A 22008-nucleotide genomic window follows, 5' to 3' on the forward strand; every position below is an offset into this window, starting at 1 on the left:
CTCGGAATATGTACAGGAGCATAGTGTTCTGTGCTCATACGTAGACAGAGTGTTCTCCAGATCACTCAAACCATTGCTGTCCAATCCTGACACGTTCATCGTGAAAGCATAAGGACACACACATACACACATACAAGCTCAGTTGCACAAATCGTAACTCCATTCTCAACCTTCAAATTCCCCCTTCTCCTACAAAACTCCAATCCTGAAACGTCATTGCCAGTTCACTCTTCAACATCCACACCTTCTCCAGGGCAATGGAACGGTCATTCCAGACCATATTTATGATACACAGTGATGAATTGGAAAGAAGCCACCTGAATAGTCGGCCCCGCGCATGTGCAATGTTGCACATGGCCAGACAAGATCCTTCCTGGTCTCTTGGCATGGCACAGTAGCGTAGTTGTGGTACAATGCTTTACAGTTCAGTCCACCCGGGGTTCAATCCCCGCCACTGCCTGTTCACTTCCCCATGATCATGTGGGATTCCTCCAGTTCTGGGTTCCTCCCACAGTCCAAAGAGATGCCAATTGATGGGTTAATTGGTCATTGTAAATTGTCCCATGATTAGGCTAGGAATAAATCAGGGGATTTCTGGGTGGTGCAGCTCAAGGGGCTGGGAGGGCAATTCCACGCTGTATCTCAATAAAATAAAATTCTTCTCATGGACAGGGGGCGGCCGTGCTGCAAACTACCGCTCAAGCCAGGGCTACACTAAATCTGCATGGAAAATTAATGGTTTATTGCAGTTAGTGCATCCTCTATGAAATTATTTCTGTACGTCTTCATTATTCTGTGTGCTATTGTATCATCATGTTTTGACCATAAGCATAACCAACTTATCTTTATCTTATCTCTCAAATATAGGGAGAGGTCCTCCATCCCCTCTCACCAAAACAGCATGTGAGGAAGGGGATAGAGGTGCAGGCAGGGTTGTAACGGACAGAAGAGCAGGAGGGAAGAGTGGCAGAAAAGGGGGAGAAGATGTTGGCAGCATAATCTCAAAACCTGTAAACAGGGCATCTGTGATTTGGATCTTTCACCGGTCTCAGTTTTGCTTCTGAAGGCTGTAGAGTAGTGTGAGGGCCAGTAGACTGTTACTGACTTTTCAGTCCAGTTCGCTGAGAGGCCAGCTGCTGTATAGGTGCAAGTTATTGATAACTTCCCCCTCACGAAGGGACCAACTCCAACTTGCTTCCCATTGCTTCCCACTCTCTCATGTGATTCAATCACACAACCAGCTACATCCGGCACGCTCTTTTTCGAAAAGGTGTCCAAAGCTTTAGCTGTTTATCCGTACTGAATAAAGCAGACTTTTCATTGTATCTCAGCTCAGCTAGTGGGTGTAGTACAAATTGGTGTGAGAAGCCATATAAATAGAATGTAGCATTTGTCCTCAAAGACCTCACGATCCATATGTCAAGGCAGAGTGAACCTCTCTCTAAGTTTCTGCTGGTATGGACTCCTTCAGGGTAAAGAAGGCATGGAAATTATCAGGAAACATGTTAAAAATTATTCTTATGACCCAAAAGTAGCTGACGTACAGAGAGTGGAAACCCTTCCTGTTCATGAAATTACCTGGGTAATTAATCAAAGACTTTATAGCCACAGGAATGCAGTCTATGGATATATCCATACTGATGGGAAGTCACCAATATCTGCAAAGCCTAGTACCCGAGACACCAATTCCTCATTGTTACACATAAAAAAGATCTATTCTATAGAAACATAGAAACAAAGAAAACCTACAGCACAATACAAGCCTTTCGGCCCATAAAGATGTGCCGAACATGTCCCAACCTTAGAAATTACTGTAGGCTTACCTATAGCCTTCTATTTTAAGAAGCTCCATGTACCTATCCAAAAGTGTCTTAAAAGACCATATTGTATCCGACTCCACCACCATTGCTGGCAGCCCATTCCACGTACTCACCACTCTGAGTAAAAAGCTTACCCCTGACACCTCCTCTGTACCTGCTCCCCAGCCTCTTAAACCTGTGTCCTCTTGTGGCAACCATTTCAGCCCTGGAAAAAAGCCTCTGACTATCCACACAATCAATGCCTCTCCACCACTACCAGGTCACCTCTCATCCTCCTTCGCTCCAAGGAGAAAAGGCCAAATTCGCTCAACCTATTCTCATAAGGCATGCTCCCCAATCCAGGCAATATCCTTGTAAATCTCCTCTGCACCCTTTCTATGGCTTCCACATCCTTCCTGTAGTGAGGCAACCAGAACTGAGCACAGTACTCCAAGTGGGGCCTGATCAGGGTCTTATATAGCTGTAACATTCCCTCTTGGTTCATAAATTCAATTCCACTACTGATGAAGGCCAATACACCATACACCTTCTTAACCACATAGTCAACCTGTGCAGCTGCTTTGAGTGTCCTATGGACTCGGACCCCAAGATTCCTCTGATCCTCCACACTGCCAAGGGTCTTACCATTAATATTATATTCTGCCGTTATATTTGACCTACCGAAATGAACCACCTCACACTTATCTGGTTGAACTCCATCTGCCACTTCTCAGCTCAGTTTTGCATCCTATCAATGTCCCGCTGTAACCTCTGACAGCCCTCCACACTATCCACAATACCTCCAACCTTTGTGTCATCAGCAAACTTACTAACCCATCCCTCCACTTCCTCATCCAGGTCATTTATAAAAATCATGAAGAGTAAGGGTCCCAGAACAGATCCCTGAGGCACACCACTGGTGATCGACCTCCATGCAGAATATGACCCGTCTACAACCACTCTTTGTCTTCTGTGGGCAAGCCAGTTCTGGATCCACAAAACAATGTCCCCTTGGATCCCATACCTCCTTACTTTCTCAATAAGCCTTGCATGGGGTACCTTATCAAATGCCTCGCTGAAATCCATATATACTACATCTACTGCTCTTCCTTCATCAATGCGTTTAGTCACATCCTCAAAAAATTCAATCAGGCTCGTAAGGCACGACCTGCCCTTGACAAAGCCATGCTGACTACTCCTAATCATATTATACCTCTCCAAATATTCACAAATCCTGCCTCTCAGGATCTTCTCCATCAACTTACCAACCACTGAGGTAAGACTCACTGGTCTATAATTTCCTGGACTATCTCTACTCCCTTTCTTGAATAAAGGAACAACATCCACAACCCTCCAATCCTCCGGAACCTCTCCCATCCTCATTGATGATGCATATGAGTATATGAGTAGAAAGCTCTGGTCATGTGCCGACTCTGCAGTAAGTTGTAAGTTGTCTAGCTCCCTTTCATCTGCCTGGAATGGCTAAGAATTTGACCTCCATACAGAGAACATTCTTGGCTGGAGATCAAGACTGATGCTGTTCCTGCTAAGTTCCACATGCCTTTGTGATTGCAGACTACACTTAGAGACATGAATCTACAAATATAATGCAGATAGTTTGGTCCAGGCAGAATGTGGAAATGTTGAAGTCCCCTTGGGAAATAGGGTCTTAGCAGATGGACGTGCCTTCCTCCCACCACAATAAATCAGCCTCTTGAAATTGCTAGCACTGCCTCTCCCAAACTTCTTGTTGTGGAGCACTGTCTCTGCCAAACTTCCTTTTGTAGAGCACTGTCAACAGAAACTTCCTTTTGAGGAATACTATCAGCAGAAACGTCCGGTTGTACAACACTGTCAGCAGTATCATCACTGAAGCATTCACTCATGAATAGCTCAGCCACTGTTACAAACATTTTCTATTAACTTTAGCACCTTTGGGATGTTCCTGACCAGTCTGCAGTCAATCCTGAAGCTATCCAGAGAAGAGTTCTGATGTCAGCATGGTGTCCCTTCAAATCAAATGAGATGCTGGAAGAACTTAACAGTTCAGGCAGGGAAATGGACAGCTGGACAGAGACTTCTTTTGAATGATAATTGATTTCATTAGGTGTAGGCCTGTCACTGGGAAATTGAGAAGTTTGTTAAAATGGATCATAATTGGATACACCCTGATAATTTCCCAATTGGAACAATTTTACTCAGGCATTATTGCTGGGACGTTTTATGAAAAGGTTAAATCCATCGTTGATTTGCACCAAATGAAGAAAAACTGTTACACTGTAGTGATGTACTACATACAGAGCTAGCAACAACGACACGCAGTCGGTAAGTCGTTTCGAGACTAGTTTATTCAAACTTCGCGGCGCTGACTTTTAATCCCCAGCTCCTGCCCTCTCCTGGTGGAATTGACGTCAGAGGTGCATTAACAAAGTCTCTCCCCGCGCGCAGACTATTTGTGAACCGGTTCGCCTGCGCAGAAAGTGGGTCACCACATAAGGCCCCCCCCCCCCCAGAACCAGCGATACACCCCCCAATGTCCACAGTCCAGGTCGGACTCTGTTTGGGAGGTCTGCCTCTGCGCCGCGGTGCCTGAACCTCGACTGGCTGCACCAAGTCCACATGGGCTGGTTTGAGTCGGTCCACCGTGAAAACCTCCTCTCTCCCCCCAATGTCCAGGACGTACGTGGACCCGTTGTTGTTGATCACCTTGAACGGCCCCTCGTACGACCGCTGTAGCAGTGCCCGGTGTCCGCCCCTTCGTACAAACACAAACTTACAGTTCTGCTGGTCTTTGGGTCAGTCCGTGCTGTGAAGTCAGTACGGGGGCCAGGTTGCCGAGCCTTTCGCATAGTCTGTCCAGAACTGCTGCGGGTTCTTCCTCTTGCCCCCTTTGGGGCTGGTATGAACTCTCCTGGGATGACCAGGGGTGCGCTGTACACCAACTCGGCCGATGAGGTGTGCAGATCCTCTCTGGGCGCTGTGCGAATTCCAAGCAGGACCCAGGGAAGCTCGTCCACCCAGTTAGGTCCTCTCAGGCGGGCCATGAGAGCCGACTTCAAGTGACGGTGGAAGTGTTCCACTAGTCCGTTTGACTGTGGGTGGTAGGCAGTAGTGTGGTGTAGCTGTGTTCCCAACAGGCTGGCCACAGCCGACCACAGGCTGGAGGTGAACTGGCCGCCTCTGTCGGAGGTAATGTGGGCTGGTACCCTGAAGCATGCTATCCAGGTTGCGATCAGTGCTCGGCTGCAGGAATCGGCAGATATGTCAGTGAGCAGGACCGCTTCTGGCCATCTCGTGAACTGGTCTACCATAGTTAGGAGGTACCGCGCTCCTCGTGACACTGGCAGGGGCCCCACGACATCCACATGAATGTGGTCGAACCTCCGGTGGGTGGGTTTGAACTGCTGCAGCGGGGCTTTAGTGTGCCGCTGCACCTTGGCTGTTTGGCACTGCATGCACGTTCTGGCCCATTCACTGACCTGTTTGCGAAGTCCGTGCCATGCGAACTTGCTGGAGACCAGCCGGAAGGTTGGCCTGATAGATGGGTGCGCCAAACTGTGTATGGAGTCGAAAACTCGCTGCCACCAGGTTGCCAGGACGATGGGGCGAGGTTGGCCGGTAGCCACGTCGCACAGGAGGGTCCTCTCACCTGGGTCTACGAGGAAGTCTTGCAGCTGCAAACCCGAGATTGCGGTCCTGTAGCTGGGCATCTCGTTGTCTGCCTGCTGCGCCTCCGCCAGTGCTGCATAGTCCACCTCCAGGGACAGGGCCTGGACAGCTGGTCTGGAGAGAGCGCCCGCCACAACGTTGTCCTTTCCCGAGACATGCTGGATGTACGTCGTGTACTCGGAGATGTAGGACAGGTGTCACTGCTGGCGAGCCGACCAGGGATCGGACACCTTCGTGAACACGAAGGTCAACGGTTTGTGGTCCGTGAACATGGTGAACGGCCTGCCTTCTGAGAAGTACCTGAAATGCCAGATCACCAGATACAGTGCCAACAGCTCCCGGTCAAAAGCACTGTACTTGAGTTCGGGTGGTCGTAGGTGCTTGCTGAAGAACGGCAGGGGTTGCCAGCAACCCTCGATGAGCTGCTCCAGCACCCCACAGACTGTTGTGTCGGATGCGTCCACCGTGAGTGCGGTCGGAACATCCATTCTGGGGTGCACCAGCATCGCGGCATCTGCCAAGGCTTCCTTGGCTTTAACGAAAGCGGCCGCGGCCTCTTCGTCCCAAGTAATGTCCTTGCCTTTACCCAACATCAGGGTGTACAAAGGGCACATGATACGGGCTGCTGCGGGGAGGAAACGGTGGTAGAAGTTCACCATACCAACGAACTCCTGCAGGCCTTTGACTATATTGGGCCGGGCAAAATGGCGGATCGCGTCTAACTTGGCGGGCAGAGGTGTTGCCCCGTCTTTGGTAATCCTGTGGCCCAGGAAGTCGATGGTGTCGAGACCGAACTGGCATTTGGCCGGGTTGATCGTGAGGCCGAAATCACTCAGGTGGGAGTAGAGCTGGCGGAGGTGGGACAGATGCTCCTGACGACTACTGCTGGCTATGAGGATGTCATCCAAATAGATGAACGCAAAGTCCAGGTCGCGTCCCACCGCATCCATTAGCCGCTGGAACGTCTGTGCGGCATTCTTCAGGCCGAACGGCATTCGGTGGACTTCAAACAGGCCGAATGGGGTGATGAGTGCTGTTTTGGGGATGTCTTCAGGGTGTACCGGGATTTGATGGTATCCCCAGACGAGGTCTACTTTGGAAAAGATTCTTGCCCCGTGCAGGTTTGCTGCAAAGTCCTGTATGTGCGGCACAGGGTAGCGGTCTGGAGTTGTAGCCTCATTTAGTCTGCGGTAGACGCCGCATGGTCTCCAACCCCCGGCTGCTTTGGGCACCATGTGCAGGGGGGCGGCCCATGGGCTGTTGGACCTCCGTACGATCCTCAATTCCTCCATCCTCTTGAAATCCTCCTTCACCAGGCGGAGCTTTTCCGGGGGGAGACTTCGTGCGCGGGCGTGGAGGGGTGGTCCCTGGGTTGGGATGTGGTGCTGTACTCCGTGTCTGGACATGGCTGCCATGAACTGCAGTGCCAGAATCGATGGAAAGTCTGCCAGGATTCTGGTGAATTTGTTGTCCGACAGCGTGATGGGGTCCAGGTGTGGGGCCGGAACTTGGCTTCACCCAGGGAGAATGTCTGGAAAGTCTCGGCATGTACCAGTCTTTTCCCTTGCAAGTCGACCAGCAGGCTGCGAGCTCGCAAGAAGTCCGCCCCCAGGAGTGGTTGGGCCACCGCGGCCAGTGTGAAGTCCCACGTGAACCAGCTGGCACCGAACTGCAGCTGCACTGTGCGGGTGCCATAGGTCCGTATCGTGCTGCCGTTTGCAGCCCTCAGGGTGGGTCCTGGCTTCCTGTTGCGGGTGTTGTACCCCGTCGGGGGCAAGACGCTGATTTCTGCTCTGGTGTCGACCAAGAAGCGGCGTCCCAACTGTTTGTCCCAGATGTACAAGAGGCTATCCAGGTAGTCAGCTGCCGCTAATGCAGGGCGGGGGACAATGGCGGGCTTCTGTGCCCCACCGCTGGTGGTAGAAACACCACTGTTCACTGTCCTCCTCACTCCTGACTCTGTGTTGTGTGCGCCCCCCTGCCGGGCCTGGTCTGGTCCGCTGTTGGGTGCGTGGCCTGGTAATCTGACCAATGGACGCCACACTTTCCCTCTTGGCTTTCCACAGCACATCTGCCCGGGCCACCACCTTCCGGGGGTCGCTGAAATCTGCGTCGGGCAGCAGCAGATGTATGTCCTCGGGCAGTTGCTCTAGGAACGCCTGCTCAAACATGAGGCAGGGCTTGTGTCCGTCAGCCAGGGCCAGCATCTTGTTCATTAATGCTGACAGCAGTCTGTCTCCCAAACCGTCCAGGTGAAGCAGGCGGGCACCCCGCTCACGCCGTGAGAGGCCAAAGGTCCCAATGAGCAGCGCTTTGAATGCTTCATATTTGCCTTCTTCCGGGGGCGACTGTATGAAATCTGCAACCTGGGTGGCCGTCTCCTGGTCAAGGGCGCTCACCACATGGTAGTAACGCGTGGAATCAGAGGATATCTGCCGAATCTGGAACTGGGCTTCTGCTTGGCTAAACCACACGCGTGGTCGCAGCGTCCAGAAAGTCGGCAGTTTTAGCAAAACTGCGTGAACAGATGAAAAGTCGGTCATCTTTGGTCCAAATCCCGTTTGGACCGTCAGGGTCACCAATGTAGCGATGTGCTGCACACAGCGCTGAAATAACGACACGCAGTCGGTAAGTTGTTTCGAGACTAGTTTATTCAAACTTCGCGGCGCTGGCATTTAATCCCTAGCTCCCGCCCTCTCCGGGCGGAAGTGACGTCAGAGGTGCATTAGCAAATTCTCTCCCCGCAAGCGGGCTATTTGTGAGCCGGTTCACCTGCGCAGAAAGTGGGTCGCCACAACACAATCCACTTACTGTGCAAAACTATCAGTACCTCTGTCCCTCTGTTCCCCCCAGCTGTCAGTCTGTGGTTTTGTATTGCCATGTGCTCCTGTCCCTGCTCCTGCTCTACCCCAGCCCCTGTATCACTGAGTACTCTGTCTCTCATCTGCCTCTATGCTTATTGCTCAGTGTATTTTAGTCCTGTGTTTTCACCAGTTGGTTGCCAGATTGTGCCAGTGAGTTTTCCTGAGCCTTTCCAGCATTCGTATCTGAACTCTGTCCTCCCAAATATCAACTAAGCCTGTTTCCCGATTCAGGTTTTGGATTTCTCTGTATGTTTTAATCTCTGCCTGAACTTTGAGGCCGACTTTGTTTGCATCTCGGGATTTGTTACTCAGGGGGACGTCACGTGATGACGTAGGATCGAGATAGGATAGAACAAAGTTTAAGTGAAGAAGAGTTAATTAATATCTTCTAGAAACTACTTATAAACAATTCAGAATTATCTTTGGGATTTGTTACTCAATTAATATCACTGTGTGCACAGTACTGGGTCTGCGAATGGATCCCTGCTCCAGCATCCTGACAAAAAGTCTTAGGTGCATACAGTTGGCCCTCTGTATCTGCAAGGGTTTGGTTCCGGGACCCCCCCACGGATATGAAATTCCGCGGATGCTCAAGTCCCGTATATAAAATGGCGTAGTATTTGCATGTAACCTACGCACATCCTCCCGTATACTTTAAATCATCTCGAGATTACTTATAATATCTAATACAATGTAAATAGTTGTTATTCTGTATTGTTTAGGGAATAATGACAAGAAAAAATTCTGTACATGCTCAGTACAGACGCAACCATCGTAGCTTTTCTGGGAACGCTGATGCTGCCTCGGCATCAGCTGATGCCGATTCTCCCGTGATCTTTAAGTTCTTGAGTGAGGCTGTAACGCTTTACATAGCTAGCCAGCCATCCTTTACTAGCCTTAAACTCCTTCCTCTTGCTCACAACATAAATAGCGAATGAACGAGACACGAGGCGAACAGTACTCAAACAATGAGTAATACTTCTAATCATCTCTAGATTACAGTACTTATTAGATTAGATTGGATTCAACTTTATTGCCATTGTGCCGAGTACAGATACAAAGCCAATCTAACCAGAAATGCAAAGAATAGTGTTATCTACAAAATAACTGTGAATAAAAAGTAAGTGCTACGGCACACAAATATAAAAGTACTGAGACAGTACAATATGGGTGCAATACTGCTTAGCGCTGTGATGTGAGGTTCAGCAGGGTCACAGCCTCAGGGAAGAAGCTCTTCCTGTGCCTGCTGGTGTGGGAGCAGAGGCTCCTGTAGCGCCTACCAGATGGGAGGAGAATAAAACGTCCATGGTTAGGGTGAGATGCATCCTTGATAATGCTTTTCGCCCTGCCCAGGCAGCGTTTATGGTAGATGTTCTCAATGGTGGGCAATTGGGTGCCAACAATCCGCTGGGCAGTTTTCACCACATGCTGGAGTGCTTTCCGGTCTGATACAGGACAATTGCCATACCACGCTGAGATGCAGTTGGTGAGTATGCTCTCAATGGTACAGCGGTAAAAGTCTGTCAGTATCCTGGGACAGAGGTGAGCTTTCTTGATGCTCTGCAGGAAATAAAGGCACTGTTGCACCTTTTTGATCAGATTGGAGGAGTTTAGGGACCAGGTGAGATCCTCAGAAATGTGGACACCAAGGAATTTGAAGCTTGATACACACTCCACTACAGCTCCATTGATGTGGATGGGGATGTGAGTGTGGCTCCTAGCATGCCTGAAGTCCACAATGATCTCCTTGGTCTCCTGGGTGTTAAGGGCCAGGTTGTGGTCGGCACATCATGCGGTCAGGTGCTGGACCTCATCCCTGTAGGCTGTTTGCAAACTTGATTATGGAGTTAGAACCATGTACAGGAACACAGTTGTAGGTGAAAAGGGAGTACAGAAGAGGGTGAGAGTGGAGGAGGAGAGTTTGTCTAACTTAACAGACTGAGGTCTGTTAGTCAGAAAGTCCAAGGTCCAATGCAGAGCTAATACCTAATACAATGGAAATGCTATGTAAATAGTTGTTATATGGTATTGTAATGCTCAAATAACGAGTGCTAGAGAGAGAATTTCCAGGTTGTTTTTATCCCAATCTGCGGCTGAGGATCCCGCGGATACGGGGGGGGGGGGGGGGGGAGTGTGTGTGTGTGTATATATATCCCCCAGTACTGTATTTGTCAACATGGAGCGGAGAGCAAGCAAAGGATTTTGGGAATGGCAAAGATGGAGCACAGTGGGAGGGGTTTGAGACAGGTAGCAGACAAGGAATGCCGGGGTGGAGGTTTGCAGACGCACCCAACCCTGAGACACCAGGTGAGGTCAATTGATTACAAACAATTGGTTTATTGATCATTACAGAATGTCTCTCTGGCGCTTCCCACTCCCTTCCCCTTTTCCCAACCATGATTCTCCCTTCCCACTCAGAGTCCACAATAGACACCCAATTCAGAATCAGGCTTATCATCACCCATGGATGTCATGAAATCTGTTTTTTGCAATAGTAACAGCAGTACAGTGCAATACATAAAATTACTACAGTACTGTGCAAAAGTTTTAGGCTCCTTAGCTATATATGTGCTTAAGACTTTTGCACAGTACTGTACATCACAAAGTTCAAAGTACATGTGCTAACGAGTGTAAGAATAGCGTGATCAGGCATAATAATGCATGGCTGAGAGACTTATGTAGGGGGCATGGCTTTGGGTTCCTGGATCATTGGGGGATCTTCTGGGGGGAGGTACAACCTGTACAAAAAAGATGGGTTACACCTGAACCCAAAGGGGTCCAATATCCTAGCAGGCAGGTTTAATAGAGCTGTTAGGGAGGGTTTAAACTAATTTGGCAGGGGGATAGGAACCGGAGTGATAGGGCTGAGGAAGGGGAAAACAGAAATAAATCAAAGATAGCTTGCAACAGAGATGATAGAAAGGACAGGCAGGAGATGAGGCATGATCACAGCCAGTGGGATGAGTTACAGGGCAATAGAGGCGTGGTGCAATTAAAACAGAAAGTGTTGTATTTGAATGCACGCAACATAAGAAATAAATTCAACTACAGATTGGCAAGTATGACATTGTGGCCATCTCTGAAACTTGGCTAAAGGATGGCTGCCATTGGGAGCTGAATGTCCAAGGATATGTGGTGTATTGGAAAGATAGGTTAGTAGGCAGAGGGGGTGGTGTGGCTCTGTGTATAAGAAATAATATTAAATCATTAGAAAGGGATGACATAGGATCAGAAGGTGTAGAGCATCTATGGGCTGAGTTAAGAAATGACAAGAGTAAAAGTACCCTAATGGCAGTTGTATACAGGCCTCCAAACAGCAGCCAGGAAGTGGATTACAAATTACAGCAGAAGACAGAAAAGTTGTGTCAGAAGGGCAATGTCATGATAATGGCTGGGAATTTTAACAAGAAAGTGGATTGAGAAAACCAGGCCAGTACTGGACCTTAAGAGTGAGAATTTGTAGAATGTTTAAGGGACGGCTTTTTAGAACAGCTTGTTGTTGAGTCCACTAGGGGATCAGCTGTGCTGGATTGGGTGTTGTGCAATGATCCTGAGGTGATAAGGGGGCTTAAGATTAAGCAATCCTTAGGGACCAGTGATCACAATATGCTCGAGTTCACATTGAAATTTGAGAGGGTGAAACTAAATTCCAGTGCGTCAGTATTCCAGTGGAATAAAGGAAATTACAATGGCGTGAGAGGGGTACTGTTGGCTAAGGTTAACTAGAAAGGGACACTAGCAGGAAGGACAGCAGAGCAGCAATGGCTAGAGTTTCTGCGAAAAATAAGGGAAGTGCAAGACAGATATATTCTAAATAAGAAGAAATTTTCAAAGGGAAGGACATACCATGGCTGACAAGTGAAGTCAGAGCCAAAGTAAAAGCGAAGGAGAGGGCATACAAGGAAGCCAAAGCCAGTGGGAAGGTAGAAGATTGGGAAGCTTTTAAAAGCTTGCAGAAGGAAACTAAGAAGGTCATTAGGAAGCAAAGATGAATTATGAAAGGAAGCTGGCGACTAATTTCAAAGAAGATACTCACAGCTTTTTTAAGTATATAAAGAGTAAAAGAGAATTGAGGGTAGATATAGGACCAATAGGAAATGATGCTGGAGATATTGTAATGAGAGATGCAGAGATGGTAGAGGAACTGAATGCATATTTTGCATCAGTCTTCACAGTGGAAGACATCGGCAGTATACTGGACATTCCATCAGGGAAGTGAAGTGTGTGCAGTGAAAATTACGACTGAGAAGGTGCTCAGGAAGCTTAATGGTCTGAGGGTGAAGAAATCTCCTGATGGAATGCACCCTTGAGCTCTGAAGGAAGTAGCTGGAGGGACTGAGGAGGCATTAACAATGATCTTTCAAGAATTGATAGATTCTGGCATTGTACCAGATGACTAGAAAACTGCAAATGTTTCTTTGCTATTTAAGAAGGGTGGGATGCAGCAGAAAGGAAACTATGGACTTGTTAGCCTGACATCGGTGGTTGGGAAGTTGTTGGAATCAATTGTTAGGGATGAGATTACAGAATACCTGGAGGCACATGACACATGCCAAAGCCAGCATGGTTTCCTGAAAGGGAGTCCTGTCTGACTAACCTATTACAATTTTTTGAGGAAATTACAAGCAGGGCAGACAAAAGAGATGCAGTAGATGTGGTGTAGTTGAATTTTCAGAAGGCCTTTGACAAGGTGCCGCACATGAGGCTGCTTAGCAAGATAAGAGCCCATGAAATTACAAGGGATTTACTAGCATGGGTGGAGCATTGGCTGATCAGCAGAAAACAGAGAGTGGGAATAAACAGATCCTATTCTGGCTGGCTGCCGGTTACCAGTGGAGATCCACAGGAATCAGTGTTGGGCCCACTGCTTTTTACAATGTATGTCAATGATTTAGACTATGGGATTAATGGATTTGTGGCTAAATTTGCAGATGATACAAAGACAGGTGGAGGAGTGGGTAGTGTTGAGGAAACAGAGAGTTTGCAGAGAGACTTTGATAGTTTAGGGGAATGGGCAAAGAAGTGGCAAATGAAATATAATGCTGTAAAGTGTACGGTCATGCACTTTGGTACAAGAAATAAATGGGCACTCTATTATTTAGATGGGGGAGAGAATTCAAAATGCAGAGATGCAAAGGGACTTGGGAGTCCTTGTGCAGGATACCCTTAAGGTTAACCTCCAGGTTGAGACAGTGGAGAGGAAGGTGAATGCAATATTGGCATTCATTTCTAGAGGTATAGAATAAAGAGCAGGGATGTGATGTTGAGGCTCTGTAAGTCACTTGTGAGACCACACTTGGAGTATTGTGTGCAGTTTTGGGCTCTTTATTTTAGAAAGGATATACGGACATTGGAGAGGGTTCAGAGAAGATTCACAAGGATGATTCCAGGAATGAAAGGGTTACCATATGAGGAACATCTGCCAGCTCTTGGGCTGTATTCCCTGGAGTTCAGGAGAATGAGGGGGGATCTCATAGAAACATTCCAAATGTTAAAAGGCCTGAACAGATTAGATATGGCAAAGTTGTTTCCCATGTTAGGAGAGTCTAGGATGAGAGGACACGACTGCAGGATTGAAGGTCGGCCATTTAGAACTGAGATGCGGAGAAATTACTTCAGTCAGAGGGTGGTAAATCTGTGGAATTTGTTGCCACGAGCGGCTCTGGAGACCAAGTCATTGGGTGGATTTAAGGCAGAGTTAGATAGGTTCTTGATTAGCCAGGGCATCAAAGGGTATGGGGTGAAGGCAGGGGAGTGGGGATGACTGGAAGAATTGGATCAGCCCATGATTGAATGGCGGAGCAGACCCAATGGGTCAAATGGCCTACTTCTGCTCCTATATCTTATGGTCATAAAGTCTTATACATTTATTATCAAATTCATCTTCTTACAGGCAGCCACAAAAACAAAGAAACCCAATAGAACCCATTAAAAGAGACCATCAAACACCAAATGTGTGAGAAAAAGAACAAATCATGCAAACAATATAAAGTAAACAAATAACACTCAGGGCTAAAGATCACAAAAGTGAGTCCACAGCCATGAAGCCAGATCATCGGTGCAGCCAGTCTAGGAACCTGATAGTTGCAGTCCACAACCCAAGTTCAGCACAGAGATGATAAAAACCTCATGGAGCAGCAAGCTCAACAGAAATTTTGCTGTAACAAATAGGTCAATATCATTCACCTGATATTTGTTATATATTTGTTTTATTGCATATTTTCAATTTAATTTTCAAAAGCATGAAAGTTTGGGTTAAAAAGTAAGTTGGATGATCCATATTATTTAATTTGGCTATGTCGATGATGATTGGCTCCATCTTGATTTCATATAATTGATGACAGTAATGATTAATATCAAAACTTGCTTCCCAGATAAATACTAAATTGCACTTAGGAATGACTTTTTTTGTAATTTATTTTTTTATTGAAGTTCATCATCAAACAAACATTTCCATAAGATGTATTTCAGATATTGTACATATATATCATATACAGGCAGTCCCCGGGTTACGAGCGTCCGACTTACAGACAACTCATACTTATGAACGGACTGCTATAAAACCTATTATATTAAAAACAGATCGACTCAAGGAAGGAGAACGCCGTCCGCCATTTAAAATCAGATCATGTTGCCATTAACACTGTGTTGAGTGTGTAACTTTTATTTGACTTAAATTGTTCTTAACAAGATTCACCCTGGCCCCTCTTTTCCAGTCAGCACCGCCCCCACTTGACCCATTTAACCTGTCTCAGTGGGGTGGACTTTAGGACCCTGGGAAGCTCAGGAGGTGTTATGTAGTTAAACCGTTTTTCCCAGTATGAATCAAATTGTTCCAACTTATGATTAACAGATGCTGTTATCTTCTCCATTTTGTAAATGTCCATTGTAATTTCCATCCATGCATTTAAGATGGGCTCTCCTGTGATAACCATTTCCTGGTAAGAGTCTTTTTATCAGCCACCAGCAGTATATTCATTAAATATTTATCTCTTTTCAACCATTCTTGAGGTATATACCCAAACTATATGGTCTTACTTTCTAAAGGTATTTCACATTTAAAGATGTCTTGTAGGGCATTGTGTATCCCACTCCAATAGTCTTTGATAATGCGGCATTCCCAGAAAATATGATAATGGTTTGCATTTTGATTTCCACAATTTCTCCAGCAAAGAGAGAGGTTACTATCATAATGGGATTTCTGAGAGGGTGTAATAAAATATCTTATCAAGTTTTTCCATCCAAACTCCCTCCATTTCTGTGAACTGGTACAATTCCATTGATATCTCCATATTGTTGTCCATTCTTCCTCAGATATAATTATCCTTCCTTCCTTCACCCATTTTGTCTTAATGTATGAAATTGAATGTGTTTTAAGATTTGACAAACCCTTATACATGCTTGAAGTGATTCTACTACCGTTATCTGAATTATATGTTTTTCTAAATAGCTCTATCAAACATGTACTTGACTTGGTTACATTCTTAACTGTCCTATTAACATATTGTTGCATCTGTAAATACCGATAAAAGACTTGTTTTTCTAATAAGTGTTTCTCTTTAAATATTTCAAAACTGAAAGGTGTTCCTTCTTTCATTATATTGCAAAGAACTGTTATTCCTTTAGCTGTCCAGTCATTAACTATAGCATCCAGTTTATCATATGCACACCATTTAAGAATTGCAGCATCTCCCTCTAATTCTTTTATTTATTCTTAATTTTATTCTTAATAGTTTTCCATATTTTAAGAGTCTATTTCACCCATGGATTATCAATAGTATTTATGCACCTTTGTAGGTTGTTATCAGCCAAAATTGCCTGTATGGGGATGGGAAGTATCCCCTCCTCAATGATTTTCCATTGAGCATCATATGATGGGTTGCACCAACTTATTACCGCTATCAGCCGTGCTGCAAAATAATAATCTCTAAGAGAAGGTAGGCCCCATCCCACTTTTCCTTGGCTAATTGCAAAGTTTTGAGATGAACTCTAGGCCTTGCCATATATATCTTGATAACATTTTGTTCTATTCATTGAATTGATTTTGATTAATCTCTATTGGTAGGTCTGAATGAGATATAATAGTTGGGCAGTATATTCATTTTAATAGATTCAATCCTTGAACTGAGACTGAAAGAAGGAGTTAGGTTCCAATGTTATATCTTCCTTAATTTTTTAATATATACGCTGATAATTGCATTCCGATAATTTTGCCAAATCTAATGATGGCCAAATATTTGAAAGACTCTATTTACCATGTCCAGGGATATCTACTTTCAATTTCTCTTGGTGGGCTATAGTTATATGAAAGTAATTGGGTTTTATCTATGTTGATCTTGTATCATGATAACTGACCATATTGTTCCAAGGATTGCATCAATTTAGGTAAAGAGTATGTTGGTTGCCCTAGATAGGTTAAAATGTCATCTGCGTAATAGGCCAATTTATGTTCTGTCCCTTTAATAGCAATTCCCCTGATATCTTCATTTTGTCTGATATATTGAGCTAATGGTTCCAGATATAATGCGAAGGGTAGAGGTGACCATGCACAACTCTGTCTCATGCCCCTTTCTAGGGTAAAACTATTTGATAAATATCCATTAATTTTAATCCTAGCAGTAGGGTTGTCATAAAGTGCCTGTATAGTTTTAGTAATTGTATCATGGAAACCAAATCTATGTAAAACTCTGTAAAGAAAATTCCAATTAACCGAATCAGATGCCTTTTCAGCATCCACACTTATCACTATTGCTTCAATTTTATTTTTTTGCATATGATCCATTATGTAAAGTGTCCTTCATATATTGTCTTGTGTTTGGTGTTGTTGTATAAAACCTGTCTGATTGTTACATATCAGTATGGGTAGAAACTCTTCTAATCTTTTGGCCATGATAGAAGTAAATAATCTATAATCTACATTCAGAACGGATATTGGTCTAGATGACCCACATTCCATTTTATTCTTGCCTTCTTTCGGTATAGCTGAGATTATCACTTCCTTACAGCTGGGTGGCATTTCTGCCTTTTTTAGAGCCCAGTTCAGTGTGGAGAGAAGACAGGAATTAACTCATTTTTAAATTCTTTGTACCACTCTGCTATATACCCATTTGATCCTGATGACTTGCTTAATTTAAGCCTACTAATTGCAGCTTTTAGTTTAACTTCAGTTATGTCAGCAGTCATTGTTCTATTTTGTTCTTCACTTGAAGTGGGTAACTCTAGAGAATTCGGGAAGGTGTCAATTTGGGTTATGCTGCTCCCTGGAACTTTGGAATTACTAGGAATTACTTTAGAAATTACTAGGCTTACCTATAGCCCTCTGTTTTTCTAAGCTCCATGTACCTATCCAGGAGTCATTTAAAAGACCCTATCATATCCGCCTCCACCACCGCTGTCGGCAGCTCATTCCACGCACTCACCACTCTCTGTGTAAAAAAACTCACCCCTGACTTCTCTTCTGTACCTACTTCCAAGCACTTTAAAACTATGCCCTCTCATGCTAGCCATTTCAGCCCTGGGGAAAAGCCTCTGACTATCCACATGACCAATGCCTCTCATCATCTTGTACACCTCTATCAGGTCACCTCTCATCCTCCGGCTCTCCAAGGAGAAAAGGCCAAGTTCACTCAACCTATTCTCATAAGGCATCCAGGCAACACCCGTGTAAGTCTCCTCTGAACCCTTTCTATGGCTTCCACATCCTTCCTGTAGTGAGGTGACCAGAACTGAGCACAGTACTCCAAGTGGGGTCTGACCAGGGTCCTATATAGCTGCAACACTACCTCTCAGCTCCTAAATTCAATTCCACGATTGATGAAGGCCATTGCACCGTATGCCTTCTTAACCACAGAGTCAACCTGCGCAGCAGCTTTGAGTGTCCTATGCGCTCAGACCCCAAGATCCCTCTGAACCTCCACACTGCCAAGAGTCCTACCATTGATGCTATACTCTGCCATCATATTTGACCTGCCAAAATGAATCACCACACACTTATTTAGGTTAAACTCCATCTGCCACTTCTCAGCCCAGTTTTGCATCTTATCATTGTCCCATTGTAACTTTTGACAGCCCTCCACACTATCCACAACACCTCCAACCTTTGTGTCATCAGCAAATTTACTAACCTATCCCTCCACTTCCTCATCCAGCTCATTTATTAAAATCATAAAGAGTAGGGGTCCCAGAACAGGTCCCTGAGGCACACCACGGGTCACCGGCCTCCATGCAGAATATGCCCTGTCTACAACCACTCTTTGTGTTCTGTAGGCAAGCCATTTCTGATTCCACAAAGCAATGTCCCCTTGGATCCCATGCCTCCTTACTTTCTCAATAAGCCTTGCATGGGGTACTTTATCAAATGCCTTGCTGAATTCCATATATACTACATCTACTGCTCTACCTTCATCAATGTGTATAGTCTGTGTAGTTGTACTCTGCACTTGTCAGTGACCTTGAAGCAAATGCAATCGGGCATTCAGATCTATCTTTCACAATGTGTGACAAAATGCCAGTCTGATGGGTAGGTATGGGTCATCATGGGTGAGCAGTTCACATCCCATGTTCAGCATGGAGATGATAAAAACCTCATGGAGCAGCAAGCTGAACAGAGATTTTGCCATAACAACTAGGTTAATATCAGTCACCTAAGATACTTGTTATATATTTAGTTTGCAAGGCCCAGGTATGACCTGAGTTGTGACACATTTTCCAGTTTGGGTGCCTGTAGCACTGTGGTAAACTATGTATACCTGTCTGGACACGCCCCCTGCTGACTGCTCCTGTGGCTCCTCCCACTGACCCCTGTATAAAGGCGATTGAGGTCTGAGCCCAGCCTCTCTGTCTCCAGGATGTAGTATGGTGGTCAACCACTGCTTGTTCCTTCTTCCAGTCAATAAAAGCCAATACCTCGCCTTCACGTCTCAGAGAGAGTTATTGATGGTGCATCAAGCACTGCTTCAGTCTTCTCTTGTGACTTATGTAAGCCGAGCTTGCCAATGACTCGTCCACAATATGAGATTCCATTCTTGAAAAACTCACATTTCTCTCTCTTTGCACACAGACCATACTCACTCAGGCTGATAAACATTTTACCAAGGTTCTGGAGGTGCTTCTCATCATCTTTGCCAATCATGATGATGTCATCAAGGTAACATTGTGTTCCTGGGATACCTTGGAGCACTTAGGCCACTACTCTTTGCCAAATTGTTGGGTCTGATGCGACGCCAAAGACGAGACAATTATACTGGAACAGTCCCTTGTGAGTGTTGACTGTGAGGAACTTCCTGCCTGACTCCTCAATCTCCATTTGCAGATAGGTTGGTGACAAGTCAATCTTGAGAATCACTCTCCATCTGCCAAAGATGAAAAAAAATCTTCTATTTGTGGCAGGAGATACTGTACAGCACACGACACAGGGTTGATGCTCACCTTGAAACCTCCACACATGTGAACAGCTCTGACCTTCCCTCTCTTGAACACCAGGACAATGGGTGTGACCCAATCATTCCACTCAACCTTGGAGAGAATTCCAGATGCCTCCAAGCTCTGCAGTTCAGCATCCACTTTAGGACATAGTGCATAAGGCACTGGACGTGCTATATGGAACCTTGGTGTTGCTGCTTCATCCAGTTCAACTCTGGCCTTCATGCCCTTGAGTTCACCAATCCCCTTCTCAAACACCTTTTCATTAGCCTCATGCAGCCATGCCAATCTCTGGTCAGTGCTACCATTTGGGCTGCCATTGCCTGTTGATGTCACTGAGAGCTTTGATTGAACACCAGACTAGCTGGATTTTTCTCAACTGTAGTATTCACATCAAAAAAGAACTGGTCCTTCATTTTTCAATACATAAAGTTGCAACTGTATTTTTTTGGCCTTCATACATCACATTTGAGTTTGCTTTTGGGAGACAGTTTTTTGCCTATGTAGATAGATATGAAATTGAGTCGGGTTTTTATAAATAAGCGACGATATTTATTAACCTCTACTCAAAAACGTCAAAAAGTAAACAAACGACTATCTTAAATGGAAGTTAACAGTGTTATGCGTCTATAGTTCTACAGTCGAACTTAGAGATAGTTCTTAACAGAGCTTATTCAAGCACAGTCTTAAAGTGGTAGTTTAAAAAGTCCAAGTGGTTTATGAAATAATCGAGAAGAGAGCCTTCCCGAACCAGCTTTGGATCGATGCCTGAAGAAAGACGAAACTGCTGACTCAGATCCCAGCCGCCAAATGCCTTTTCCGAATCCCGAAAAATAAGATTTCTCAAAGTAACTGAGCTCTCTGTTGTTCCTTCCAGATGATATAGATAACTGATTTAGAGGTGCTTTGAGGAAACTTTAGTCTATGATTTAACTGCAGCCACAGTGAACTGATGATGAAGGAATTGTATTTTTTTGCAAGAACTAGTGGCAAACACTTTGAGGCAGCAAAAGCTAATCAGTTGGAAACTTTTCCCTTGTGAATCTTAGCCCAAACGTTGAAGAAAGTTCTTGATGGTCAACAGATGTAGTTAACAGAGAGGCTGAAACTACTGAAAATGACAACTTTCTACTATCCTTAGTCATAGGTTCATAGTCATAATGTTACTTAACATGGATAATGGTCCTTTGACCAATTCCTCCATGCCAGCCAAGTTGCAAATATCAGCTAGATCCATAATGACTGCATTTAGCCAATATAGCTCTCAACCTTTCTCACCCATGTACCCGTCTAAATTCCTACTCACCTTTGCAATTGTACCCACCGCTACACTTCCTCTGGCAGGTCGTTGCATATACCCACTGCCCTCTGTGTGAAAAACTCTCTATTCACCTCCCCCCTTATCATGTGATTTGACATTCACAAACACCAGTTCAGGTGCTGACAGAGTGCAGAGGCAGGATCTACATCAGGTGACTTGCTGAGTATGAATGGCCTTCAACTAAAGTCTGGAAAAGTTTCAGAGGACTCAAATGAGGATTTTGATGGGCTGGCTTTAAAAGGACACTAAGAGCATAAGAAACAGATTCGGTAATAGCCCAATCAGGCCCTAATAGCTGCTCCATCAATCGACAGGGTCACAGCGGATTCTTTATCTACATGCCACTTCCCAGCACAAACTCTGTATCACTTGATTGCTTCAATTTTAACCAGCTTTCAATTTCCAACATCCTCAGCATTTGAGAGTTCCAAAGATTCACTATCCTTTTAGTGAAGTAATTTCTTCTCATCTCTATTTTCAATTGGTAAGTCCTGGTTCTAAACACCCCAGTTAGGGGAAACATCAACTACACATTTGACTACTCAAGACCCATGAGAATTTTGTATGCTAATCACAGGACTATTTACAAATGATACACCTTTGGACTGCGGGAAGAAACTGGATCATCTGGAGGAAACTCATGTGGTCACAGGGAGAATGTACTAACTCTTTAAAGGCAGCGACAGGAATTGAACCCAGGTCACCTGTACTGTAAAGCATTGTGCTAACTACTATGCTACCATGCAGGACATTCCCCCACCCATTTCACTCCATATATCCATGCAGAGTGTGCTTCCATCTACCTAATACACCTATCCACCTAACCAATTGAATTTAGTACCTACACCGTATTAAACAAAAAACTCCAGATAGTGATTACTCATTGAATGAAAATGCTTTTCCTCATGTTACCCTTTGTCTTTTTGGCAGCTGC

General features: G+C 45.2%; 1 protein-coding gene across 2 annotated transcripts in view; it reads left to right on the top strand.

Moving 5' to 3' along the window:
• LOC140737735 (urea transporter 2-like) overlaps positions 1-22008 on the top strand; it is a 139504-nt gene that overhangs the window by 7793 nt on the left and 109703 nt on the right. Inside the window, exon 1 of one of the 2 annotated variants that reach the window (XM_073064324.1) lies at positions 3677-4124. The exons of the other annotated variant lie outside the window; for it this stretch is intronic. The gene's annotated coding sequence lies outside the window, so the exon portion shown is untranslated. Of the gene's footprint in view, positions 1-3676; positions 4125-22008 lie in introns of those variants that run through there. 2 annotated transcript variants of the gene reach the window in all.

Source organism: Hemitrygon akajei, chromosome 13 (genome assembly GCF_048418815.1).
Source record: "Hemitrygon akajei chromosome 13, sHemAka1.3, whole genome shotgun sequence".
Taxonomy (NCBI): Eukaryota; Metazoa; Chordata; class Chondrichthyes; order Myliobatiformes; family Dasyatidae; genus Hemitrygon; species Hemitrygon akajei.